Source organism: Phyllostomus hastatus, unplaced genomic scaffold, assembly GCF_019186645.2.
Source record: "Phyllostomus hastatus isolate PE091 unplaced genomic scaffold, TTU_PhHast_1.1 phas_scaffold_78, whole genome shotgun sequence".
NCBI lineage: Eukaryota > Metazoa > Chordata > Mammalia > Chiroptera > Phyllostomidae > Phyllostomus > Phyllostomus hastatus.
The window spans coordinates 59,431,374-59,444,986 of record NW_025334041.1 but is presented as its reverse complement, the minus strand read 5'-3'; the positions used below and the strand labels follow the sequence as shown (position 1 = coordinate 59,444,986).

The 13,613-nt window shown below is 38.1% G+C and overlaps 1 protein-coding gene across 1 annotated transcript in view; it reads left to right on the top strand.

Moving 5' to 3' along the window:
• The window catches only part of RFX8 (regulatory factor X8), a 98,547-nt gene that overhangs the window by 62,093 nt on the left and 22,841 nt on the right, over positions 1-13,613 (top strand).

Genomic DNA, 13,613 nt, shown 5'->3' with positions numbered 1-13,613 from the left:
CCACAGTCCTCACTCATTGCCACTCCAGCAGGGCTGAGGAGGCTCTGCCACCCATATCCTTCCACCTTTTTGTTCTCTATGAGGCCTCCCAGAGAGGCTTTGAAAAATATAGATTTCTCCTTAGAAATTCATCCCATATCCTTAAGTTTCTCACAACCTATGGGGGCATCGGCATGTCTGCTTCTTTGTAATCTTGTCTCCCCTCTGACTTTCTAGAACACTTTTTCTTTCCATCACCTGCCAGGTTATGGTCTCTGACACAACCTTCATCAGGCTATCTGTCTATTCAAGGTCAACCATGGCTTCCTTTAAACATTAGTACACTCCTGCTGAATGAGTACCATCTTTATGGTCCTGGAAATAGCTGTTTTCTCCCTTCTGCCAGTGTGAAGTTTCTCCATCATTGCCTAGAGCTCTCTCCAATGTCCCCTACCCATCAAGTCCCACTGTTCTTGGGTCAGCTTAGAGTCACTGTCATCACCAAACTTGCCACAGTTATCTCCCTACTCTTCTGTAAGTCTTTGCACATTTTTTCTGGCTTCTCAGAGTGCCCACAGAATAGGATCATACCTATTTTTTACCCACCACCCCTGCACCCTTTTCAATACTCACACTGGAAATCTTGATCCCAGTTTGACCCATTTGGAAAATTTTACCTTGCCAGTATGGGACCAGGTGGTTGGGCTGGGTGGTTGCCTGTCAGGAAGGTAATAGGGTGGGGACACTGCAGAGAGAAAATGAGATCTGAGACTTTCTGTGAAAGGGGAAAAGAAGCCTGCTCCAGTTTTCCTGGGATCACGTTACCATCTGCCCTAACTCAAGCCCTGTTTCTCTCTGTTACTCCTATACTTACTTCAGTAGCTTCCTAGTTAGTTGAATGTCCTGCTTCCAACCTCAGTCATACTCCCCTCTAGAACAAGTGATTATTATATTTTTATTTTTTATTTAATCTTTATTGTGTTTTTTCCATCACCATTTGGCCCCCTTATGTCCCCTCCCTCCAGCAATCACCATGCTGTTGTTCATGTCCTTGAGTCCTTTTTTTTTTCTCAATCCCTTATCTCCCCTCACCTACCCTGTCCTCACTAGCAGTCATCCTGCTCTCCATCTATGAGCCTGTCCCCATTTTGCTTGTTAGTTAAGTTTGTTCATTAGATTCCATATATGAGTGAAATCATACGGTATTTGACTTTCTCTGACTGGCTTACTTCACTTAGCATAATGGTCTAAAGGTCTATCATGCTGTTGTGAAGGGTAAAATTTTTTTCTTTTTCATGGCTGAGTAGAATTACATTGCATAAATGTCCCATACTTGTTTTATCCACTCATCTACTGATGGACATTGGGCTGCTTCCATATTTTGGCAATTGTAAATAATGCTGCAATGAACATAGAGTTGCTTATGCTATTTAGAATTAGTGTTTTGGGTTCCTTCAGATATATTCCCAGAAGTGAGATCACTGGGTCAAAAGGAAGATCCATTTTTCATTTTTTCATGTATCTCCACATTGCTTTCCACAGTGACTCCACTACCAACAGTGCAAAAGGGTTTCCCTTTCTCCACATCCTTGCCAGCACTTCTTGTTTGTTGATTTGTTGATGATAGCCATTATGACAGGTGTAAGATGATATTTCATTTTGGTTTTAATTTGCATTTCTGTGATAATTAGTGATGTTGAGCGCCTTTTTATATGTTTATTCGCCATTTGTATGTCCTCCTTGGAGAAGTGTCTATTCAGGTCTTTTGCCTGTTTTTTAACTGGGTTGATTGTTTGGTGTTGAGTTTGATAAGTTCATTATAAATTTTGGATATTAACCCTTAACAGTTGTATCAGTGAACATGTTCTCCCATTCTGTGGGTTTTTAATTTTGTTGATGTTTCCTTTGTGGTGCAAAACATTTTTAGTTTGAGGTAGTCCCATTTGTTTATTTTTTTTCTCTTATTTCTCTTGCCTGGGGAGATATATCCAATAAAATATTGCTACAAGCAATGTCCAAGATTTTGCTGCCTATGTTTTCTTCTAGGATTTATAGGGTTTCAGTGTAACATGTAAGTCTTTGATCCATTTTGAATTTATTCTTTTTTATAATTATTTTATTGTTCTTCAATTAAATTTCTCTGCATTTTCCCCCAACCATTCATTCCTCACCACCACCCCAGCCAAACCCACCTCACTCCTTTGCTTCCATCCTTGGTTTTGTCCATGTATCCTTTATAGTAGTTCCTGAAAACTCTTCCTACTATTCCGTCCCCACTCCCCTCTGGCTATTCTTAGATAGTTTTTAATTTCAGTGTCACTGGATATATTTTGCTTGCTTTTGTCTTTTGTTGATTATGTTCTAGTTAAAGGTGAGATCATATGGTATTTACTTCACTTAGGATAATGCTCTCCAGTTCCATCCATGCTGTAGCAAATGATAGGAGCTTCTTCTTTCTCTATGCTGCAGAGTATTCCACTGTGTAAATGGACCATAGTTATTTGATCCACTCATTTACTGATGGGCATTAGGTTGCTTCCAGCACTTGGCTATTGTAAACTGTGCTGCTATGAACAGCTACTGGGGTGCATAGGTTCTTTTGGATTGGTGTTTCAGGGCCCTTAGGGTATCATCCCAGCAGTGGAATTGCTGGATCAAAAGGCAGTTCCATTTGTAGTTTTCTGAGGAAATTCCATACTATTTTCTACAGTGGCTGCACCAGTCTGCATTGCCACCAACAGTGCACTAGAGTTCCCTTTTCTCCACATCCTCTCTAACACTTGTTTGTTGATTTCTTTATGATGGCCATTCTGACCAGTATGAGGTGGTATCTCATTGTGGTTTTAATTTGCATCTCTCTGATGGCTAGTGATGCTGAGCACCTTTTCATATATCTCTGGGCCATCTGTATGTCTTCCTTGGAGAAGTGTCTGTTCAAGACTATTGCTCATTTTTTAATTGTTTATTTTGTCTTCCTGGATTGGAGTCCTGTGAGTTCTTTATATATTTTGTACATCAAACCCTTGTCTGAGGTATCATTGGCAAATGTGTTTTCCCATATAGTTGGTTCTATTTTCATTTTAATGCTGTTTTCTTTGCCCATGCAGAAGCTTTTTAATTTGATGAAGTCCCATTTGTTTATTCTTTCCTTTATTCCCTTGCTTTAAGGAATGTGTCAGTAAAGATGTTGCTGTGTGGAATGACTGAGATTTTCCTGCCAGTGTTTTTCTCTAAGACTTCTATGGTGTGACGACTTATATTTAAGTCCTTTATTCACCTTGAATTTATTTTTTGTGTATGGTGTAAGTTGGTGATCGAGTTTCATTGTTTTGCATGTAACTGTCCAGCTTTCCCAACAACATTTGTTGAAGAGGCTATGTTTACTCCATTTTATGCTGCTGCCCTCTTTGTCAAATATTAATTGACCATAGAGACTTGAGTTTATTTCTGGGCACTCTATTCTGTTCTATTGATCCATGTGTTTGTTCTTATGTCAGTACCAGACTGTTTTGATTACAGTAGCCTTGTAATACAGTTTGATGTCAGGTACCGTGATCCTGCCTACTTTGTTTTTCTTTCTTAAAATTTCTGCAGGTATTTGGGGTCATTTATGGTTTCACATAAATTTTTGAAGTATTTGTTGTATATCTGTTAAATATGTTGGCACATTAACTGGGATTGCATTGAATCTACAAATTGCTTTGGGTGGTACGGACATTTTGATGATGGTAATTCTTCCAATCCATGAATGTGGTACATCCTTTCATTTGTTTGTGTCTTCCATAATTTCTTTCTTCAGTGTTGTGTAGTTTTCAGAGTGCAGGTCTTTTACCTCCTTGGTTAGATTTCTTCCTAGGTACTTTATTTTTCTTGTTGCTATAGCAAATGGAATGGTTTTACTGATTTCTGTTTCTGACATTTCATTGTTGGTGTACAAAAATGCCTTTGATTTCTGAATATTGGTTTTGTATCCTGCTCTTTTGCCAAATTTACTTATTAGGTCAAGTAACTTTTTGGTGGAGTCTATAGGATTTTCTATGTACACTATCATGTCATCTGCAAACAATGATAGTTTTGTTTCCTCCTTTCCAATTGGGATGCCTTTTATTTCTTTTTGTTATGTGATTGCTGTAGAGAGGACTTCCACTATTATTTTGAATAGTAGTGGTGAAAGTAGGCATCCTTGCCTTGCTCCTGATCTTAGTGGGAAAGTTTTAGCTCTTGCCTACTGAATATGATGTTGGCTTTTGGTGTCTCATATATGGCCTTTATTATGTTGAGGAATGTTCCTTCTATTCCCACTTTGCTGAGTGTTTTTATCATAAATGGATGTACCTTACTAAATTCTTTATCTGCATCTATTGATATGATCATGTGATTTTTGTCTTTGCTTTTGTTTATGTGATGTATTATGTTTATTGATTTGTGAATATTGTACCATCCTTGCATCCCTGGGATGAATTGCATTGGATCATGGTGTATAATCTTTTTAAGGTATTACTGGATGTGGTTTGCCAATATTTTGTTGAGGATTTTAGTGTCTATGTTCATCAGTGATATTGGCCTGAAGTTTTCTTTCTTTGCTGTGTCTTTATCTGGTTTTGGCATTAGGATGATACTGGTTTCATAAAAAGAGTTTGGGAGTCTTCCATCTTCTTGCATTTTTGGGAATAATCTGTGAAGAAGAGGGGTTAGCTCTTCCTTAAATGCTTTGTAGAATTCTCCTGTGAAACCATCTGGTCCAGGGCTTTTGTGTGTCGGGAGTTTTGTGATTACTGCTTCAATTTCATCAGCTGTTATTGGTCTGTTCCGGCTTTCTACTACTTCTTCACTCAGTTTTGGAAAATAATATTTTTCTAGAAATTTGTCCATTTCACCTAGGTTTTCAAATTTCTTGGCATACAGTTCTTCATAGTAATTTCTTACAATCCTTTGTATTTCTGTGGTATCAGTTGTAATCTCTCCTCTTTCATTTCTTTTTTTTTATTCCTCTTTCACTTCTGATTGTATTTATTTGGATTTTCTCTTTTTTTCTTGATGAGCCTGCTTAAAGGCTTGTTGATTTTGTTTATTTTTTCAAAGAATCAGCTCCTGGATTCACTGATCCTTAGAATTGTGCTTTTAGTGTCTATGTCATTTAGTTCTGCTCTGATCTTGGTTATTTCCTTCCTTCTACTTGCTCTGGGATGTGTTTGTTTTTGTTCCTCGAGTTCTTGTAGACATACGGGTAGGTTGTTTGTTTGAAATGTTTTTATCTTTTTAGTTGGGCCTGTGTTGATATGAATTTCCCTCTCAGGACTGCTTTCTCTCTGTCCCATAAGTTTTGGATGTTGTGTGTTCATTTTCATTTGTTTCTAGAAACTTTTTGATTTCTTCCTTAAGCTCATGCTTTACCCATTCATTGTTTAATAGCATGCTATTCAATCATCCTGAGTTTGAGTGTTTTTAGTTTTTTCATTGAGGTTGGTTTGTAGTTTCAGTCTGATGTGGTCTGAGAAAATGCTTGATATAATTTCCCTTTTCTTGAATTTGTTGAGTCTTGTTCTGTTTCCTGTCATGTGGTCTACCTTTGAAAATGTTCCATGTGCATTTGAAAAGAATGTGTATTTTGCTTCTTTGGGATGAAAGGCTCTCTCTATATATATCAGTTAAGTCCATTTCATGTAGGACATTGTTCAATCCCACAATATCTTTGTTCATATTTGTTTGGAAGATCTATCCATTTTTGACAGTGGGGTGTTAAAATCCCCTACTATAATTGTGTTGCTGTCAATATCTTTCTTGAAGTTCTCCAAGATTTTCTTCATGTATTTGGGTGCTCCTACATTGGGAGCATATATATTTATAATGTTTATGTCTTCTTCATGGATTCTTCCCTTGAGTATTTTGAAGTGACCTACTGGGTCTTTTTTTATGGCCCTTTTATTGAAGTCTATTTGGTCTGATATGAGTATGCTACCCTGGATTTTTTTTTTCCTGTCCATTTGCTTAGAATATTTGTTTCCAGCCCTTCACTTTCAGTCTGCATATATCTTTTGTCCTGAGGTGGGTCTCTTGTAGGCAACATATGTGTGAGTCATGCTTTCTTATCCATTCAGCTATTTTATGTCTTTTCATTGGGGCATTTAATCCATTTACCTTTAATGTTATTATTGATAGGTACTTATTCATTTCCATTTTTTTGTACCTGTGTTCTTCTCTCTGTCACTGATTTTCTTCCTTTTCTTAAAGCAGACCATTTGGCATGTTTTGCAGAACTGTTTTGGGGAGATATATTCTTTGAGGCTTCTTTTGGCTGGGAAGCTTCTTATTTGGCCTTCAATATTAATTGAGAGCCTTGCTGGATAGAGTAGTCTCAGTTGCAGCCTCTTGGTTTTCATTACTTGGAATATTTGTTGCAATTCCCTTCTGTCTGGGAGCGTTTCTATTGAGAAGTCAGCTGTTAGTCTTATGGGGGTTCCCTTGTATGGCACTTCCTGTTTTCCCTTCCTCCCTTTAGGATTCTCTCTTTGTCTTGGAATTTTGCCCGTTTTAATTATGATGTGTCTTGAAGTGGGCCTCTTTGTGTTCCTGTTGATTGGGACTCTCTGTGTTTCCTGGATTTGTGTGTGTTTTCTCTCATCAAATTAGGGAAGTTTTCCATCGTTACTTTTTCAAACAGGTGTTCTATCCCTTACTTCTCTTTTTCTCCTTCTGGTATTCCTATCATATGAATATTATTACATTTCATGTTTTCCGGCATTTCTCTTAACCCCTCTTTGTTCATTCTGAGTCTCTTTTTCTTTCCTTGCTCTTTCTGGGTGTTTTTTTGTATCTTGTCCTGCAGCTCACTGATCCGATCCTTTGCTTCTTCTAGCCTTTTTTTGATCCCTTGTACTGTGTTTTTCAATTCACAAATTATATTATTCATTTCCTCTTGGCCCTTATTGATAGTTTCTATTTCCTTTTTCATATTGATATAGTTTGCAGCGAATTCATTGTACTTTCCATGTAGTTTTTTGTAATTCTCTTTGAGCTCATTCAGCTTCCTGATAAACGTTACTTTGAACTCAATATCTGACAGTTTACTTGCCTCTGTTTCATTTAGCATTTTATCTGAAGCTTCCTCCTTTCCTTTCATTTGGGGATTGTTTCTTTGTCTTCCCGTTGTTTGTTTGTGTTCACTTGGAGGAGGGAGGCAAAATGGCCTAAGACTTCAGCAATCGATTCTATGGTATTTAAAGTACCAACCCATAGAGAAGAAATAAGAGTTCCTTTGGGTATGTACAATGTTAACTGTGATATTTCACCAAAGTAGCCACTTTTTAGAAAGGGTGGAAAAGATATAAGACTCTTGATGGGGGTGGGGAAGTGTTGTGAGTTAGATCTAGAAATCAGTGAGCTTGTGGGAGGTCAGATTATGAAGTAAAGTGAGAGTAAAGGATAACAAATAGGTGTAGTGTGGGAGAGAATAGAGTTAACCACAACATTATTGAAGTTCTGGAAACAGTAAAATGAGATAAGATCCAAGAGGGGTGCTGTGTGGTATTTATAATTGTATGGAGCTGAAATTATTTACAGTAGTAATAGAGCAACTTTCATATGACAGAATCTATGTGATCTGAAGAACAAGAATAGGAAGTACAGGGGCTAGAGTAGTGTGCTATTGGAACACAAGTGAAGTGAAAGACAGAAAATTAAAAATACACTATGAAAGAGAAAACAAGGGAAACCAGTCAAACAATGCATTTTAACAAATCAAACAAAGAAGACTAAACAGAAAGAGAAATAAAAAAAAAACTAAGAAAATAAAAGAAGTAAAAATGATGAAAAAATAATAACAATACAAATATACAATAACTCTCAAGTTCTCTGGAGTTGCAAAGTGAAATTTGTCTCACTGCCTCAGTTTTTGGGATGACCCCTCTTTGGGTTTAACTCTGGTCCTTTCACAGCTCCACGTTTTATTGTCTCACTTGTGGGAATAAAAAAAGGGGGAGTGGGAAGGAAGGAAAAAAGAAGGAATTAAAAAAAGAAAGAAAGGAAGAAGGAATAAAAACAGAGAGAAGGAAAGAAAGGAAGAAAGAATTAAAAAAAAAAAAAGGAAGTCTCCTGCTGGCTTTAAACAAGCAAAACCAGTTCTGCTGGTCTTCCTGGCTGCAGCAAGCTGAGAGAGGTTGGTGGGGTTGGGCGCAAGGTGCATCTGGGCGGCGGGGTAAGTCCTGCTCCGATCCTGCGCACTGGGGGCCTGAGCTCTGGGCCTCAGCAGCTGGGGTGGGGCCAGCAGCTGCTGGTCCACAGGTTCTGGGGTGTGCAGTCCCTAGGGCTGCCGGCATGAGCACTCGGCCTCCGCTGTTGGTGTGGGATGGGCAACCCTGGGCTGGGGATTTGGGTGCGCACTGTCCCAGGATGTTAGGTGTGAGCATGCAACCTCTGTGGTGGCAGCCAGGGTGGGGACAAGGGTGGCTGGGCTTCCTCTGCTGCTGTAGCCGGGGTTACCGGTGCAATCGTGGTCACGGGAGCAGAGGCCCATGGCTGAGGCTGAAGAGGCCACTCAGGCTGCTCAGGTGCAGCTAGGGGAGGCAGGATGGCTGACTCCCAGACAATTCCCCAAACAGCTTCTGAGTGCCTCTTTTTTTCTTTTTCCTTTTGAAAAATTCCTCCTGCTCAAGCGTGCCACTCCATACAAGGTCCTGGCCTCTCACACAGCCCAAATCTTCATCCAGACCCGGGACTATCCTGGTCAGGGCCCAGCATGGCCCAACTCTTCCCAGCCTGCGTCCACGGTCTCAGGGGGTGCACACTGCCCCTGTGTGTTTGCCCCTTCCTCCTTATTCCCCCACCGTCTTCAAGCATCCAGGTCCATCCTGGTGCTGCTCAAACCTTGTTTGGCAGGGGAGGGAGCCACTGACCTGGCTCTCCCCCAAGAATCTTGCTGCAGACCCAGCGGGTAGTGAGCCTGGGGCTGCAGCCACCCTGGTCCCCATGCTGGTCCCAGGGAGCTTATTGTCCCAAAGCACTCTCCTTACCGTCTGATTTTTCAAAGTCTTCTACAATTTTGGCCTCCAATCTTCATATATGCTGGGATACTGTTGGCTGTTCACTCTGCTCCTCAGAAGATCAGGTAGGTGTTCCATCTGTGTGCGGGGGAAAGTGGACTCACTTCCACCTATCTCACCACCATCTTAAAAAGTCTTGAATTTATTCTTGTGTGTGGTGTAAGAAGGTGGTCTAGTTTAATTTTTCTGCATGTATCTGTCCAAGTTTCCCAACACCATTTATTGAATAAACTATATTTAACCCATTGTATGTGCTTGCATCCTCTGTCAAATATTAACTGACTATAAAGTGTGGGTTTATATCTGGGTTATCCATTCTGTTCCATTGATCTATGTGTCTGTTTTCATGTCAGTACATAGTGTTTTGATTACTATAACCTTATAGTATAGTTTAATATTAGGTAGCGTGATTCCTCCAACTTAGTTCTTCTTTCTCAAGATCACTTTTGCTCTTCATGGCCTTTTGTGGATCCATATAAATTTTTGAAATATTTGTCTTATTTCTGTGAAATATATCATTGGAATTTTGATAGGAATTGTGCTGAACCTATAGATTGCTTTGGGTAGTATGGACATTTTAATGATGTTAAGTCTTCCTATCCATGAACACAGTATGTGCTTCCACTTATTTGTATCTTCTATTTCTTTCTCCAGAGTCTTCTAATTTTCTGAGTACAGTTCTTTTTCATCCTTGGTTAGGTTTATTCCTTGGTATTTTATTCTTTTTGAAGCAATTGTGGATGGGATTGTATTTTAATTTCCCTTTCTGTTAGTTATTGGCATATAAAAATACAACTAATTTCTGGGTATTAATTTTGTATACTGCTACTTTTCTGAATTCATTTATCAGTTCTAGTAGATTCTTGGTGGAATCTTTGGGATTTTCTGTGTACAGTATCATGTCATCTACACATAATGACAATTTTACTTCTTCCTTTTCAATTTGGATTCCTTTTATTTTTTCTTGTCTGAATGATGTGGCTAGGGCTTCCAGTACTTTACTGAATAAGAGAGGTAAAAGTGGGCATCCACTTTGTTCCCGATCTTAAAGGGAACATTGGTAGGTTTTTTTCCATTGAGTATGGTATTGGCAGGAAGTTTGTCATATGTGGCCTTTATTATGTTTAAGTATGATCCCTCTAATCCCACTTTGCTGAGAGTTTTTGTTATAAGTGGGTGCTGGATTTTATCAAAAGCTTTTTCTGCATCTATTGATATGATCACATGGTTTTTAGCTTTCATTTTGTTTATGTGGTAAATCACATTTATTGATTTGTGAATATTGTACCAAGTTTGCATTTCCAGAATAAATCCCACCGGATCATGATGTATGATCTTTTCAATGCATTGCTGAATTCAGTTTGCTAATATTTTATTGAGGACTTTAGCATCTATGTTCATCAGGGATATTGGCCTATGATTTTCTTTCTTTGTAATATCTTATCTGGTTTTGGAAGTAAGATAATCCTGGCCTCGTAAAATGACTTTGGGATCCTTTCTTCCTATTGAATTTTACAAAATAGTTTGAGAAGGAAGGTGTTAGTTAGTTTTTCTCAGAATGTTTGGTAAAATTCACCTGTGAAGCCTTCTGGTCCAGAGCTTTTATTTGTTGGGAGTTTTTTGATTACTGCTTCAATTTCACTAAGTATAATCTGTCTATTCATATTCTCTATTCTTTCCGATTTATTTTTGAATGATTGTATACTTCTAGGGATTTATCCATTTCATCCAAGTTGTCCAGTTTGTTGGCATGTAGTTGTTCATAATATTTTCTTACAATCCTTTTTATTTCTTTGGTGTCTGTTGTCATTTCTTCTCTTTCATTTCTGATTCTATTTGGGTCCTTTCTCTTTTTTTCTTGATGAGTCTGGTAAAGGTTTGTCAATCTTGTTTATCTTTTCAAAAAACCATCTCTTGGATTCATTGATCTTCTGTATCATTTTTTGGACTCTATTTCATTTATTTCTGCTCTGATTTTTATTATTTCCTTCCTTCTACTCACTTTGGGCTTTGTTCGTTGTTCTTTTTCAAATTACTTTAAGTGTGTAGTTAGATTGTTTATTTGAGCATTTTGTTTTTCTGAGATAGGCCTGTAATGCTATGAATTTCCCTCTTAGGCTTGCTTTCCCAGTGTCCCACAGATTTTGGATTGTTGTGTCCTCCATTTCATTTGTTTCAAATATCTTTAATTTCTTCTTTTATCCCATTGTTGACCCACTCATTGTTTAATAACATGTTATTTAGCTCCATGTATTTGCATATTTTTCAATTTGATTTCTAATATTGATTTCTAGTTTCATAGCAATGTGGTCAGAGGAGATGCTTGATATGATTTCAGTCTTTCTAAATTTATTGAGATTCATTTTGTGTCCTAACATGTGGTCTACCCTAGAAAATATTCCATGTGCACTTGGAAAGTATGTATATTGTGCTGCTTTGGTGTGAAATGCTCTGAAGAGATCAATTAAATCCATTTGATCTACTGTGGCACTTAAGGCCACTGTCTCCTTGTTGATTTTCTGTCTGGAAGGTCTATCCTTTGAAGTCAATAAGGTGTTAAAATCCCTGACTATGACTGTATTTCTGTCGATCTCCTTCTTTATGTCCATCAAGATTTGCTTCACATATTTAGGTGTTCCTATGTTAGGTGCATAAATGTTTACTAGGGTTGTATCCTCTAGTTGGATTGTTCCCTTTATTATGATGTAGTGTCCTTCTTTGTCTTTTACTAAAACCTTGATTTTAAAGTCTATTTGGTTGGATATAAATACTGTTACCTCAGTGTTGTTTTCCTTTGCATTTGCATGAAATATCTTTTTCCATCCCATTACTTTTCCTCTGTGTGTATCTTTCAATCTGAGATGGATCTTTTGAAGGAAGCATATATATGGGTATTATTGTTTCCTTATCCATTCAGCTACTCTGTCTTTTGGTTGGAGTATTTAAGCCATTTACATTTAAGGTGATTATTAATAGATAGGTATTCAGTGCCATTTTATCATTAGACTATTTTCTTTTGTTTTGTTTTTGTTTTTAAAAACTTTATTTATTCATTTCTAGAGAGTGAAGGGAGGGAGAAAGAGAGAGAGAGAGAGAAACATCAATGTGCGGTTGCTGGGGGTCATGGTCTGCAACCCAGGCATGTACCCTGACTGAGAATCAAACCTACGACACTTTGGTTCACAGCCTGTGCTCAATCCACTGAGCTATGCCAGCCAGGGCTTCTTTTGTTTTGTTTTGTTGTTGTTGTTGTTGTTTGTTTGTTTCCTCTTTTTCTTTTTTTCTTCTTAAAGCAAGCTCTTTAACGTTTGTTGCAGTACTGGTTTGGTGTAAAATACTCCTTTAGCTTTTTCCTTGTTTAGGAAGCTTTTTATTTCTCCTTCAATTTTAAATGATAGCCTTCCTGGATAAAGTACCCTAGTTGTAAGTCCTTGCTTTTCATCACCTTAGATATTTCACACCACTCCCTTCTGGCCTGAAATGTTGCTGTTGAATAATCAGATGAGAGTCTAATTGGTGCTGCCTTATAGATAACTACCTGCTTTTCTCTTGCTTCTTTAAGATTCTGTCCTTGCCTTTAAACCTTGTCATTTTAATTATGATGTCTCGGTGTGTGCCTCCTTTGATCCAACTTGTTTGGAATCCTCTGAGCTTCCTGGGCTTGTGTGTCTTTTTCCTTCACCAGATTAGTAAAGTTTTCTGTCATTATTTCCTCAAATAAGTTCTTGATCCCTTGCTCACTCTCTTCTCCTTCTGGTATTCCCATGATGTGGATATTGTTATGATTCACATTGTTCAAAATGTTTCTTAAATTCTCATTTTTTTTCTTTTTTTTTTTTTGCTACTCTGCTTGGGTGTTTTTCTACCTTGTCTTCCAAATCACTGATTCAATCTTTTGCTTTATCTAACCTACTATTTATTCCCTCCAGTGTATTATTTATTTCAGATATTGCATTCTTTATTTCTGATTGGTTCTTTTTCATGTTTTTGTGTCTTTTTTCATGCTTTTGAATATCCTTATAATCATTACTCTAAACTCATTATTTGATAAATTGCTTGCCTCCTTTTCATCTAGTTCTTCTGGAAAATTCTCTTGTTCTTTAATTTGGGGTCTGTTTATTTGTCTCCCCATTTTGGTAGATTCTTTGTATTTTCTGCCTTAGTTGCTAAAATTAATCAGTTGTTAAACTGATCAGTTGTTAAACTATTCAATTTGTGATCAGCAGCACAGCTTAAGCTCCACAGGGGTTGGAGAAAAAGCAATTCCTGTGGGTTGGGCTATTGCTTCTCCTCAAGCTGATGCCACTTGGAGGGCAGTGTTCTGCCTGAGAAAGGTGGCTCTTACAGTATGGGAAATGACTCAGCACAGGGATCCTGCGAGCTTTTTTTTTTTCAATTCTCTCCCCAGAGTGACCAACCCTAGACTCTCCTCACACATCTCTAGAACACTTTGCCCTCCCTCTCCCAGAGCTCAGGGTAAGTGGCTGCAAATGAAACTTTTTGTGTTGCATCTTTAAGAAATTCTCTGAGTCTCCAGCCATCTGTCTCCCTGGTAGACAGAAACCCTGCTGCTTTTCATAGCTAAATGTTATCCAG